The 14,633-nt window shown below is 34.2% G+C and overlaps 1 non-coding gene across 1 annotated transcript; it reads right to left on the minus strand.

Annotated features, from left to right (window-relative positions):
* Positions 1–11,933: 11,933 nt before the first annotated feature.
* Positions 11,934–12,040, minus strand: LOC131173603 (small nucleolar RNA R71). Its single transcript, XR_009143916.1, has one exon. It is a non-coding gene; the product is annotated as a small nucleolar RNA R71 (small nucleolar RNA).
* Between the last annotated feature and the right edge of the window lie 2,593 nt (positions 12,041–14,633).

Raw genomic sequence — 14,633 nt, forward strand, 5'->3', positions numbered from 1 at the left:
AAAATATAATATAAGAGAAACCTTAAAATCAAATTATAAATTTTTCTTCATTAATGTTGGTATATATATTGTTACACTCATTTCATATAGGCATTTTAGGGTAGTTTTGCAACCATTTTGCCCTTATATTTTAGTATATTTTATGTTTTTAGCTTTATTTTAGCTTATTTGTTAACTTTAGATACTTTATATTTAATTTTTATAATTTTGTTGTTTTTGATAGGATTTTGTGGCAAATCGAAGATTAATAAGTGCATTAGGAAGTGATTTGAAGAAATTTGTAATTCTTTAAGCATGGAAGAAAGTTGAAGAAATCAAGCTTTGAAAGAGCAAGTTAGCCAAAATTTGCTTAAGACTTTGCTTATGATGTTGCTTAGGGTATGTCATATAAGCTTAACCTTAAGCCTCTTCAAGCTGAAAGTCAAGCACGGCTTAAATCCTACACATTCAAGCTTCTACTCCACAACCTGCCGAGAATTGCTTAAGATCCTGCTTAGGGTAAAGCGGCAGTGTTTAAGGTGCAGCACTTGTCAAGCTGGAAGTCAAGCATGAGCAGAAAAGTCCATTTTACTCCAAGTCTGTCGAGATTTGCTGAGGGTCTGCTTAACCTTAAGCAGACAATGCAACTAGAGGCTGAAATTTACTAAGAAGCTGCTTAGGGTTAAGTCGTACCCTAAGCAGACTGCCTAGAACGTGAATAATGCTATTGACTTGGATAATTTTACACCTCATTTCCTATCTACTCCTTGGCTCTTATCCACTTTTAGGGCAACTTTTTGGGACCATATAAATTCATCATTTTCTAGTTTCTGCCATAAGAGGAAACGGGAGAAGACAAGAAAAAAAAAAGGAAAGAAATAAAAATAGAGAGAGGAGGAGACGCCATTTTTCTGGGGAGGAGCTGCTGCAACCATCTTTTGGAGCTCCAAAAATCAGAGTTTTGGGTTCTTCTACCTGGGTTTTTCTATTTTAGTCCTCTTATCATGTTTTTCTTTACTTTTCCATCAATCTTTCTTGTAAATACCATTATGAGTGAGTAAACTCTTTAGATTTCATAGTTGGGAGATATGTTTTAGATTAATTTGTGAATTTGGACTGGGTATTTTCTTATTTTACATAAATACGAGTTTTGATTCCTTCCTTGTGTGCTTGATTTACTTACCTAATGTTGGTACCCATTGGGTATTATGTTAATCTTTGATTGAAGGACCAAAAGGTGAAGGTCATTGATAGATAATCAAGGATTGGAACTTAAAATCACCTAGATTTAGAAATAATCAGAGATTAAAGCAGAGATTAAAGCATTACACTGAAGATCCCTTAGAAGCTTATTTGGCTTATAACATCAAAAAGGGGGATGAGATTGAAGAAGTTGCAGAATATGCTACAATCTTGGAAGGAAATCCACCTTTGCCTATGGCTACTATTAAAAAGATTGGGGATTTGAAGCAAGATACAACTTCATCATCAAAGCTTGAAAAAAGTGAAGCACCGAAGGTAGAGTTGAAACCTCTTCCAACAAATCTCAGGTATGGTTTTCTTGGTCAAAATTCTACATATCCTGTGATTGTTAGTGCTAAACTGAATGATTGTGAAGTTGAAAAATTATTAAGAATTCTTAGAAAGCATAGAAGGATAATTGGTTATACCATTGATGATATTAAAGGAATACATCCTTCTGTGTGCATGCATAGAATTTTGTTGGAAAATAATCATAAAGCCTCACAGAGGAGATTGAATCCAAATATGAAAGAGGTTGTGAAAAAGGAAATCTTGAAATTGCTTGATGCAGGTATCATTTACCCTATTTCTGATAGCAATTGGGTAAGTCCAGTTCATGTTGTACCCAAAAAGAGGGGCATCACAATAGTGAAAAATGAAAATGATGAACTAATACCTACAAGGACTGTAACTGGATGGAGAATGTGTATAGACTATAGGAAGTTGAATAATGCAACTAGAAAGGACCATTTTCCATTACCATTTATAGATCAGATGCTTGAGAGATTAGCTCATCATTCTTATTTCTGCTATTTGGATGGCTATTCAGGGTTTTTTCAGATCTCTATTCACCCGGATGATCAGGATAAACTACCTTCACATGTCCTTATGGTACCTTTGCATATCGAAGGATGCCATTTGGACTATGTAATGCCCCAGCTACATTTCAAAGATGTATGATGTCCATATTTTCTGATATGATTAAGGATATTATGGAAGTGTTCATGGATGATTTTTCTGTGTATGGTAAATCTTTCGATGAATGCTTATCTAACTTGTCTAAAGTTTTGCAGAGATGTGAAGAGTTTAATTTAGTTTTAAATTGGGAAAAGTGCCATTTTATGGTACAAGAAGGAATTGTTTTGGGACATCTTGTGTTAAACAGGGGTATTGAAGTGGATAAAGCAAAGGTAGAAATTATTGAGAAAATGCCACCCCCGACATCTGTGAAAGGAGTGAGAAGTTTCCTAGGGCATGCTGGATTTTACAGGAGATTCATCAAGGATTTCTCTAAGATTTCTAAACCTCTTACTAATTTATTGAGTAAAGATGTGGAATTTCATTTTGATACTGATTGTATGAATGCTTTTTGCAGGATAAAGGAAGCTTTGATATCTGCTTCTATTATGCAGCCACCCGATTGGTCATTACCTTTTGAGTTAATGTGCGATGCTAGCGATTATGCCATTGGGGCTGTTTTGGGATAAAGGAGAGATAAGAAGGTGTATGCAATATACTATGCAAGTAGAACCTTAGATGATGCTCAAATAAATTACTCTACTACAGAGAAAGAGTTTTTGGTAGTGGTATTCGCAGTAGATAAATTCAGGTCCTATCTTGTGGGGTCTAAGGTAATATTATATACAGATCATGCAGCTATCAAGTATCTCCTTCAGAAAAAAGAGGCCAAACCTAGGTTGATAAGGTGGGTGCTACTCCTTCAAGAGTTTGACTTGGAAATTAAAGACAAGAGAGGAGTAGAAAATATAGTAGCAGATCATCTGTCTAGATTGAGGCAAGAACAAGGAGATAATTTGGGAAAAGAGCTTCTAATAGATGATTATTTTCCTAATGAGCAGCTGTTAGTAATCACGAGTGCAAAAATCCCTTGGTATGCAGATTTCATGAACTATTTGGTGTGTGGAATCCTTCCACCTGATTTAACATAGCAGCAAAAGAAGAAATTTCTTTTTGATGTGAAGGATTACAATTGGGAAGAGCCATTTTTATTTAAGAGATGTGGAGATGGGTTGATTAGAAGATGTTTAGCTGATGAGGAGACAGGGAATGTTATTAAAGATTGTCATTCTTCACTTTATGGGGGCCATATGAGTGTGATAAAAACTGCAGAAAAAGTTCTTCAAGCAGGGTTCTTTTGGCCACATATGTTTAGAGATGTGAGAAAGTTTGTAAATGCATGTGATAGGTGTCAAGGGATGGGTAAAATCTCAAAAAGAGATGAAATGCCCCTCCAAAACATATTAGAAGTGGAACTATTTGATGTGTGGGGCATTGATTTCATGGGACCCTTTCCATCATTCTGTGGACACAAGTACATTTTAGTTGGGGTAGATTATGTGAGTAAATGGGTTGAAGCTATACCATCTCCAACTAATGATGTTAGAGTTGTGATTAAATTCCTTAAAAAGTTCATTTTTACAAGATTTGGAACTCCATGTGCCATTATAAGTGATGGAGGTTCTTATTTTTGCAACCATCAATTTGAGAGATTATTACAGAAATATGGAGTAAAGCACAAAGTTGCAACACCCTACCATCCACAAACTAGTGGTCAAGTGGAGATCTCAAATAGAGAGTTGAAAAGAATTCTTGAGAAAACAGTGAATAGTTCAAGGAAAGATTGGTCACTAAAGTTAGATGATGCTCTTTGGGCCTATAGAACAGCTTTTAAAACTCCTATTGGCACCACCCCATTTAGATTGGTTTATGGGAAAGCTTGTCATTTACCTTTGGAGTTGGAGCATAGAGCATATTGGGCCATAAGGACACTGAATTTTGACTTAAAAACTGCAGGAGAAAAAAGAATGCTGCAACAAAACGAACTTGAGGAACTTAGATTGGATGCTTATGAAAATGCCAAGCTTTACAAGGAAAGAACTAAGAGATGGCATGATAAGCATATTAGGAGGAAAGAATTTCAAGAAGGGGATGTTGTTCTCTTATATAATTCAAGGTTAAGATTATTTCCCGGAAAGTTAAAGTCAAGATGGTCAGGGCCTTACACTGTTGTGAAGGTATATCCCTACAGAGCTGTTGAGATAGGGAATGAAACCTCAGGTACTTTCAAAGTTAATGGGCAGAGATTAAAGCATTACATTGTTGGAGAACCCACTTTTAAACTCATGCTAAATTGCTGATATTGCAATCTACTTGATAGCACATGTTTGATTTTGTGTCTTGTATAAATTCTGTGAAATGCAACTTAAATGAGGATCAATTTTGATATTTAGGACTGATGTGAGCTTTATTAAAGTGCAAAAATAGTGTTTGTTAAGTTTTACCTTTTAGTGTATATATAGTTTTTGTAGTCTGTTAGAATTTGCATATTTTTGTTTGAGTTGCTGCTAGTTTTTATAGTCTGTTAATTTTTGTTATTGTTCACGCTACTGTTCATGCTGCTTAAGAAGTCAATTTCTATGTCTTTTCTGTAATTTTTGAATGTTTGGAACTTGTCTCAAATGCTGCTGAAAATGTGCTTTGGGTATAAGCTTAGGAATAAGACCGTTTCATTAAGTTTGCACAAAGGTAATAACAATTGGTGCTCAATTTGAGCTAATTACCACATGCTTGTATCATGCTTGATAAGTTTATGAGAGATGATGAGCTTAAATTTTTCAATTTTGTGGTACTAATGTGTATTTGATAATTGCTGAGGGTCATGATAGCATTCCATAGCATTTGGACTGTTTTTGGTAAGTAAAATCACAATTTTTCCCAAAACCTGCCGAAATTTACTGATGATGTTGCTTACCCTAAGCTGTACCCTATGCAAATTCTGCTGAACCCTAAGCAAATTTTTGCTTAACCCAAGCATAACCCAAGTTACCAAGTGTCTGCCCTACATTTTAAAAAGCCCCAAAATTTCCGCCATTTTTATGAAACCCTCACTCCCGATAAACCAAAGCGTTGTTCCACTCCCACCACCATTTTTTCCGGCCATTCTTGGGAAGTTAAAGAGATTATTTCTCTTCATTAAATGGTGAGAACCAAGATGTGGTCCACCCACAAACCCAGAAATCCAAACGCTCTGTTAAATCGAAAATGGCTACTCCATCTTCACTTTCTGCGAACCCTAACCCCAGTCCCAGTCCGCCGCTGCCATCCCAGTCACCACCGCAAACACCGCCACTACCTCAATCGCCTCCACCGCAAACACCACCACTACCCAAAGACCAAACACCGACTCTCATCCCGCCGACCCCCCTTGCACCACAAAATGAAACACCCATTTTTGAAGCCCAGATTCAAGAACCGATGTCTGAACCCGCGCCAACTCAAACCAAATCTAAAGGTAAAACCAAAATGGCTGCTGGTAGACCCAAGAAAGCCACTGTCGGAAAAAGAAAAGGAAACCCTTCTATTTCTTTGGACTTTAACTCTTCACCTCAGGTTTCCTCTGAATCAGTCAGTAAAAGAACTAGGTCCTCATCGTCAATTTCATCACCAGTGGCTCCAATCCCTATATCTCAATCACCCTTAGCCTCTCCCCAGCCTGCCACTACTCCAGCAGCACCTGCGACATCTGCCGATGATATAGAGGAGGTACTTTCTCCATTACCTTGGGCTTTTAAAGACATGGATATGAAAAATGCTTATGAGAGTTTAGCTTCTAAGCCTATTTTGACAAACAAATATATGTATGAGTAGATTTTAAAAGAGTTAGGAATTTATGACTCTGTATTTGCTTATTTAGATGCTGTCAACTGGACTAAGTTTGCTAGGATTAGGGAACCAGTGTACAAAGATTTGACCTTGGAGTTTTTGAGTTCCTTAAGGTTGAATTTCAAACCAACTGTTCCTGAGCATAAGGATGTGATCTGTTTTCGATGTGCTGGCATTGATAGGGAGTTAGACATGGGTTCTATGAGTGAAATTTTTGGTTTTCAGGGTTCGAGCTATAAGAGCATTGAGTGGCAACAAACCATTTATGATCCTGTTAAGTTCTGGAAAGAAATTGCACCTTGTGGGGGTTATTACAGGCAGAGGACAGCGAAAGCCTCTAGGATAGTAGATCCTGTGTTGAAATACCTCCATAGATTTATCTCTTACACTGTTTTAGGAAGGGGACACGATGTGATTGTGGGTCTTTGGAGACTTATTTTTCTTATGGTGCATCAAGGAGAGAAAACAAGTTAGCACAGCCCATTTCCTAGCTACTCATTGGCACCAAACTGTCACAAGGCATACCACAGGTAGTATAGTTTTTGGAGGCTATATAACTGCCATAGCCAATTCATTTAGCTTTGATGCTAGTTTACATAAGCTGCTGCCAGTGTCTAGTGAGTCCTTTATAGATAGCACAATGTTGCTGTACATGGATCTTTGTGAGAAAGTAGGACATACATATGTCTTGTTACAGCAGCATGCTGATGCTAGTGGTTCTGCAGAACCAAGTGCCTTTGCACCAGCAGAATCTCAAGCAACCACTACCCAGCAGTTTTCAGCAGATATTTTGTCCCTTTTAAGATCCTTGGAATCTAAAGTAGCTAGCTTCACTGCCCAAACATCTGCTCCCTCACCTGACACCATAGATATCCTTGCAACCTTGAAGAGCTTAGAAGTTAAAATTGATACCATGGGTCAGCAGTAGGTCAACCAGAAGAAGAAGCTAGAAAAAAAACTTAAAAAGAGATTTTCATCTCTTAAAAAGAAGCAGCAGCAGTAATTTCAAATGTTGGAGCTCTACAACAAATTGGCCCAATCTTATAACAATTTATATCATTGGGGCCAAGACATGCTCCAGCAAATGAAAGAACTTACAAAAAATTTGGAGACTGCTTCTGAAGCTTTAGATCACAATGAAACTACTGCAGAACCTGGAGCAGACCCTGATGCAGCAACAAAGCCTTGACAGCAATAGCAGTAGCAGCAGTTTATTTAGTTTAACAATTTTCTATTTCTGTATTTGTTCCTATGTTTGTTCCAGTCTTTGATTTCATTTTATCTTTTATTTGTTAAACTTCAAACTTTGGTAACAGATGTGATTTATCTTATTTTATGGTTGTGCTCACACTTACATATTTTCTTTAGCTTATTCTCTCTTGTTTTGTTATCCTATATGTTTTTGCAGTAGTGAATCTAGTTCTTTTCTGAATACTCCTATTTTCCACATTAGTACACATTATCTTTGCATTTTCTCCTTTATTCAGTTCTAATTTTGTGGATATTAATGAGTGGCATAGTTTACCTTCAGCCAAATCTGTTTCATTTTATCATGAGGTACTGAATCACTTACAGTTCTTTCTATATTTTTTTAGTATGTTCCCAGAGCTTAAGATCTTGCCTAACCTTATGCAGATCTCGCTTAACCTTAAGCTTAATCTTAAGCAATTTCTTAAGCAGTGTAAATTCTTACATTTGGGATACTTTTTCATATTTTTCTCTTTAAAGCTTCATTGTTAATATCATTTTGAACTAATTTTGGAATTCTTGAGCTTATATTGATTTAATCCCCAATGGTATATTTTTCATTAATTGATTAGTTCACACAATTCTGCCCATCTTTGCATTCATTTTAGACATTGAGGACAATGTTTCATTTGAGTTTGGGGGTGGGGGCAAAATTTTTGCAAAATTTTTAAAAATTTCTTTAAAATTTTCATTCATTCATTTATTGCATTTCATTCATCCATATATAGATAATCCATACACTTATACATATACCACACACATGTCTATACTCATATACATACATTTGCATATAGTTTTCATATAGATTACACTTAGTTTTAATTTGATTTATGCATTCATTTTAGGATCATGCATATCATAAAAATAATTTTTTACCTTGTCCTTAGAGGATTGAGAATTGCTTTGAAGAGCAATTGAGCTTACTTTTAGAAGGGTTTAATGGATTGAAAGTTCTGGATAGGTGCAAAGTTATTAGATCCTTGCCTTAGTTTATATCTTCTTATCCAAGGGTCACCCAATCAATTGCGTTGACTTTGAGTGCCTAGAGAAAACTCTAGGTTGAGAAGTAGCTAATTGATGTCTCACCAATCCTAGAACAATCTTTCTAAACCTTTCAAGGCGAAATCATAGCATGCACTTGAAAAAGAAATGATCTAGGCATTCTTTGAATTTTAAACTCATATTTTAGCTTTAGCCAACCTCACTTTAAAATTTCCCTTTGGAACCAATTTGAGCCTACATTTATCCCTCTTATTCCTTTGGAACCCACATTAATGCCTAGCCATAAACCCAAACACCTACCTACCCTCTATGAGAATAATTCTTTGAGTGATAGATACACCTAAAAAATAAATAAATAAAATAAAATAAATAAAAAAAAGAAGAAAAAAAATTAATAATAATAATTAGTTGGGTGAAGTGACTAAAGTAAAAAGGCTAGCAAATTCAATTATGGTATGTAAAACAATTCACCACCCCAGTACACAAAGAAATGAGTTTGGGGGTGAATTGAAAGGGACAATTGTAATTCAAAGTCAATGTTATTTATGTAGTCTCTCTAAAAGCTTCAAAATTATATGCTAGCATTGGTGAATAGTTGTAAAGTTCTTTCTACCATTTGATTCAAAAAAAAAAAAAAGAAAAAAAAATTTATGTGTCTTGATCTTTTAATAATTTGGTTATTCTCATATTTCGTTACCTTTATCCTTTCCTTGTTAGCCACATTATCACCCCCTTAACCTCATTACAACCCTTGAAAGTCCTTTTGATCTTTTAATGGTGTTTTACTATATTAGTGGAGATTGGAATAGGAGAATTGCCTATGGGATTGGGATATCATTAATCCATTCATTTACTTCCATCATTATTTGAGACACTTTAGTTTATGGATTACTCTATAATTTATTTAAGCATGATTATTGTTTGTGATTGATTGGTTTGGGCTTGATGATATGGATTATTGAACCAAGGCTAAGCGGTGATAATTTTGGTAAGGATTAAACTCTTTGTATCTTAAAAGTGGGTATATGGTTTGTTGGTGGCTAAAGGTAAGCTTGAGAGTTTGAATAAGTAATTTTCATAAATTTAAGGTAAGGTACCCCAAATTGCATTAATTGTTTTAATTTGCTTGAGGACAAGCAAAGGTTTGAGTTTGGGGAAATTTGTTACACTCACTTCATGTAAGCATTTTAGGGTAGTTTTGCATCCATTTTGCCCTTATATTTTAGTATATTTTATATTTTTAGCTTTATTTTAGCTTATTTGTTAACTTTAGATACTTTATATTTGATTTTTATAATTTTGTTATTTTTGATAGGATTTTGTGGCAAATCGAAGATCAATGAGTGCATTAGGAAGTGATTTGAAGAAATTTGTAATTCTTTAAGCATGGAAGAAAGTTGAAGAAATCAAGCTTTGAAAGAGCAAGTTAGCCGAAATTTGCTTAAGACTTTGCTTATGATGTTGCTTAGGTGATGCATGCATTTTATATCATCATTTAGGAGTAATTTTTGCACATAATTTACCCTTATTCATAGCTATTATTTTAGATATTAGTATATATTTAGTCAATTTTACAATTTTCACATTTCTTAGTTTAATTTTTGGAATTTATTTGTTTTGTAGGTTAAATCTGGAGAAATTTGATGTATTTTGATCAGAGTAGCCATTTGGAGGAGATTAAAATCGAATTGCAAAAAAAAAAAAAAAAAAATTTTGAAGTTGAGAAAAAAAATGGTAGAGCGACACAACCATGACACAACCGACTCGGCTTATGTCGTTTTCTTGGAAAATTTTTTGACGTGGCATTTCCGTTACTCCAGCCTTTTTACCTCACTTTTTCTAGATCCTTCCCCCTTTTACCCATTCTAGAACAATCCCTTAGCCTATATAAAGACCCATTTTATCACTTTCTTGGGATATAGAGAGCATAGAGAGCAAGGGAGGCATTTTTGGCAAGATTAGAAAGAGAGAAGGGAGCACTTTCTGCATTTCTTTTTCCAGCAGCTGCAGATCACGTTTTCTGCACTTTTGTGCAGCAGAATCTGCTGCAAATTTGCTGGGTTTTTCTACCCCTTTAAGCTTACATTTCCATTATTTCTTCATTTCTTCATTTGGGTTTGTTTTTAAACAATGATTTGTGAGTAGTTGATTGAGATTCTAGAGATGGGTTTGTAAATATTGATTTGTTTTGTGGTTTTGAACTGATTTAGCCATTTAAATGAAGATTGTTATATTTTGATTTATTGGTTGTGTGCTTATTTCCTTGCTTGATGAATGGGCCCTCATTAAGTTAAGTTTTAATCCTTAATAGATGGACTGAAAAGTGAATATTGGGGATGGATAATCTTGCAATAAACTTTATTTTCTTGGTGTTAGAAATAAGCTAAGAAGATTAAGGGGAACTTTCCAAAAATCAATTAGAGCATTAATTGGGTTTTTGTTAGATTTGAAATACCGTGAAAACAGGGTTTGATTTAATGAAAACCAATTTTGAGATGCTTGAAAAAGGTTTCAAAAATTTAAGAATTGATTTCCCTCAAAATTGCAATTCTCATGTGTTTGGCTAAATTAGGGAAAAACCACATGCAAACAATATTGAAAATCCAATCTCTAGAATCAATTTATTTTTCATTGAAATTAGATATAAATCCTCCAAACCTCATAAATAGCAATTTAAATTTAAATCCAATTTAAATCCAATTTCTATAATCACTTTATTTTTATTTTTATTGAATTTAGATTTAATTTCTCTCAATTTCATAAATAGATATTTCAAATTAATTTTTGGGTAATCTAGTTTAATTAATTTTAGTTAATTGATTGATCTAGTTTTAATTCCTCAAATACCAATTTTAATTCCAAATTTCATTTTACATCTTTAATTTTTGTCTTAATTTTAATTTTTAGATTTTATTTTTAATATCTTTTAATTTTTGTCATTCTAATTTGCTTATACTTTTATTTCCAATTTAAGCACAATTCCCTGTGGGATCGATATCAATTTTTAAAACTATACTACTGTGACCCGTGCACTTGCGGACACCGTATCAAGTTTTTGGCGCCGTTGCCGGGGAATTGTTTGTTTTTAAGTTGGATTTTAATTGTTTTAAGCTAATTAGAATTTTTATTTTCTTTTATTTTCACTATTGTTCCTTGTGTTTTTCAGGTACTTTTCTTGTTTATGAGACGATCGAAAAGCACAAGTGACACTGAATTGTTGTTCAATCCTGAAATTGAAAAATTCTGTCGAGCCAACAAAAAAGAATTCAAGAGAAGAAAAGAAGCAGAAAAAGAAGAACAACAAAGATTTGAGCAAGAGGTGACCATTGAAAATATGGAGAATCAAAATAGAGCTATTGGTGGAAACAATGGAGGAAATGAGCAAAACGGGCAAAATGTAGTTGTTAATCAAAATGATCCTCAAAGAAGATCCATGTTAGATTATGCTTTTCCTAGATGTACTGATGTGAGAGATAACAGACCTATTATTGGAGCTAATCAATTTGAATTAAAATCGGTCTTATTCAAATGGTTGAATTCACAATTTGGAGGTAGCCCACTTGAAAATCCTCATTCTCATTTGAAGAAATTTTTGATGATATGTAGTACACAAAGACAACACAGGTTTCGATGAAGTTCTTCGGCTCACCTTATTTCCATTCTCTCTTCGGGATTCAGCATTGGAGTGGTATGACTCACTCCCACAAGCTATTATAGCTACTTGGGAGCAGCTATCTCAAGCTTTTCTAACTCAATTTTTCCCACCTGGGAAGACCACTCATTTGAGGAATTTGATGGTAGCTTTTAAACCAAGAGATGATGAAACTTTGTATGAATCTTGGATGAGATTTAAGGAGCTTGAAAGGCAATGTCCTCATCATGAAATACCCAAATGGATGATTGTTGAATTTCTACACGAGTTACTCGACCATAAGAAACACAATTGATTCACAAGCAGGAGGAGATTTCATGAGAATGACAAGTGAAGAATGCTATGATCTATTAGAGAAGATTGCTCATAATACCCATTTATGGGGAAATCCTAGAGCACTTGAGCCAAAGAAAGCTGGGATCTATGAACTTGACTCAGTTAACTACATGAATGCAAAATTTGATCGATTGACTCGACTTCTTAGTGATTTTTGCACAAAGGCAACAACCTCAACTCCTACAACTATGCAACAAGTTGCCTTCACAAATGGAACTCAAAGTTGTGGAGTTGATTATTCTTCTTATGGTGATGATTATTTGCAAGAGCAAGCTGCTTATGCAGGAAGTTATCAACAAAAACCTATGGGAAATTCTTATTCTAATATGAACAACTCAACATGGAGACCACAAGCAACTTTTGCTCAACAAGGCCAAAGCTCAAATTATCCTCATAACCAGCAGTTTATGCAGCAGAACAAGCCTCAATTTCAGCCCACAAGACAACCACCACCTGGATATCAAGCAAGAGCACAACAATCCCTTCCACCTCATGAACCGAAGCCATCCTTGGAGAACATGATGGAGAAATTTTTTGCTGAACAAAGCAAGATGAATAGCAAATTGGAGGAAGAAATGCAACACATGAGACAAACCATGGATCAATTACAAGTCCACAACCGCATGTTGGAGACTCAATTGGCGCAACAAGCAAGCTCATCAGGAAGCAATTCCTATGGGAAACTACCTAGCCAACCACAAAACCCTCATGAACAATGTAAGGCTGTAACCTTGAGAAGTGGTAAAAAAGTTGGTCAAGAGAGTGAAAACAAGAGAGAAGAAAAAGAGCAAAAACTTGTTACGGTGTCCGCAAGTGCACGGGTCACAGTAGTATAGTTTTAAAAATTGATATCGATCCCACAGGGAATTGTGCTTAAATTGGAAATAAAAGTATAAGCAAATTAGAATGACAAAAATTAAAAGATATTAAAAATAAAATCTAAAAATTAAAATTAAGACAAAAATTAAAGATGTAAAATGAAATTTGGAATTAAAATTGGTATTTGAGGAATTAAAACTAGATCAATCAATTAACTAAAATTAATTAAACTAGATTACCCAAAAAATTAATTTGAAATATCTATTTATGAAATTGAGAGAAATTAAATCTAAATTCAATAAAAATAAAAATAAAGTGATTATAGAAATTGGATTTAAATTGGATTTAAATTTAAATTGCTATTTATGAGGTTTGGAGGATTTATATCTAATTTCAATGAAAAATAAATTGATTCTAGAGATTGGATTTTCAATATTGTTTGCATGTGGTTTTTCACTAATTTAGACAAACAAATGAGAATTGAAATTTTTATTGAAATAAATTATTAAATTTTTGAAACATTTTTAAATCATCTAAAAATTTGTTTTCATTAAATCAAACCCTGTTTTCACGGTATTTCAAATCTAACAAAAACCCAATTAATGCTCTAATTGATTTTTGGAAAGTTCCCCTTAATCTTCTTAGCTTATTTCTAACACCAAGAAAATAAAGTTTATTGCAAGATTATACATCCCCAATATTCACTTTTCTGTCAATCTATTTAGGATTAAAACTTAAATTAATGAGGTCCCATTCATCAACCAAGGAAATAAGCACACAAGCAATAAATCAAAATATAACAATCTTCTTTTAATTGGCTAAATCTGTTCAACACCACAAAACAAATGAATATTTTCATACCATTCTCTAGAATCTCAATCAACTACTCACTAATCATTGTTTAAAGAAACACCCATTATGAAGAAATGAAGAAATAATGGAAATGTAAGCTAAAGGGTAGAAAAACCCAGCAAATTTGCAGTGAGGATCTCTGCGAAAAGTAGAAACTTGATCCTTGCTGCTGCTGGAAGAAGATGCAAAAGATGCTCCTCCCTTTCCCTCTTTCTATCTTTCTAAAAATGCCTCCCTTGCTCTCTTTCTATCTTTCTAAAAATGCCTCCCTTGCTCTCTATGCTCTCTATATCCCAAGAAAGTGATAAAATGGGTCTTTATATAGGCTAAGGGATTGTTCTAGAATGGGTAAAGGGGAAGGATCTAGAAAAGTGAGGTAAAAAGGCTGGAGTAGAAATGCCACGTCAAAAATTTTCCGATAAAAGCGACATAAGTAAGTCGGTTGTGTCGCGGGTTGTGTCGCTCTCGGCCATTTTTTCTCAACTTCAAAATTTTTTTGCAATTCGATTTTAATCTCCTCCAAATGGCTACTCGATCAAAATACATCAAATTTCTCGATTTAACCTACAAAACAAATAAATTCCAAAAATTAAACTAAGAAATGTGAAAATTGTAAAATTGACTAAATATATACTAATATCTAAAATAATAGCTATGAATAAGGGTAAATTATGTGCAAAAATTACTCCTAAATGATGATATAAAATGCATGCATCAAATTCCCCCATACTCAAACTCTTGCTTGTCCTCAAGCAAAATTTCATTAAAACTCATTTGGAAGGGAATAGAATCAGTCTTTGAAAACACAAAATTCACTAAT

This window comes from Hevea brasiliensis, chromosome 14, assembly GCF_030052815.1.
Source record: "Hevea brasiliensis isolate MT/VB/25A 57/8 chromosome 14, ASM3005281v1, whole genome shotgun sequence".
Lineage (NCBI taxonomy): Eukaryota > Viridiplantae > Streptophyta > Magnoliopsida > Malpighiales > Euphorbiaceae > Hevea > Hevea brasiliensis.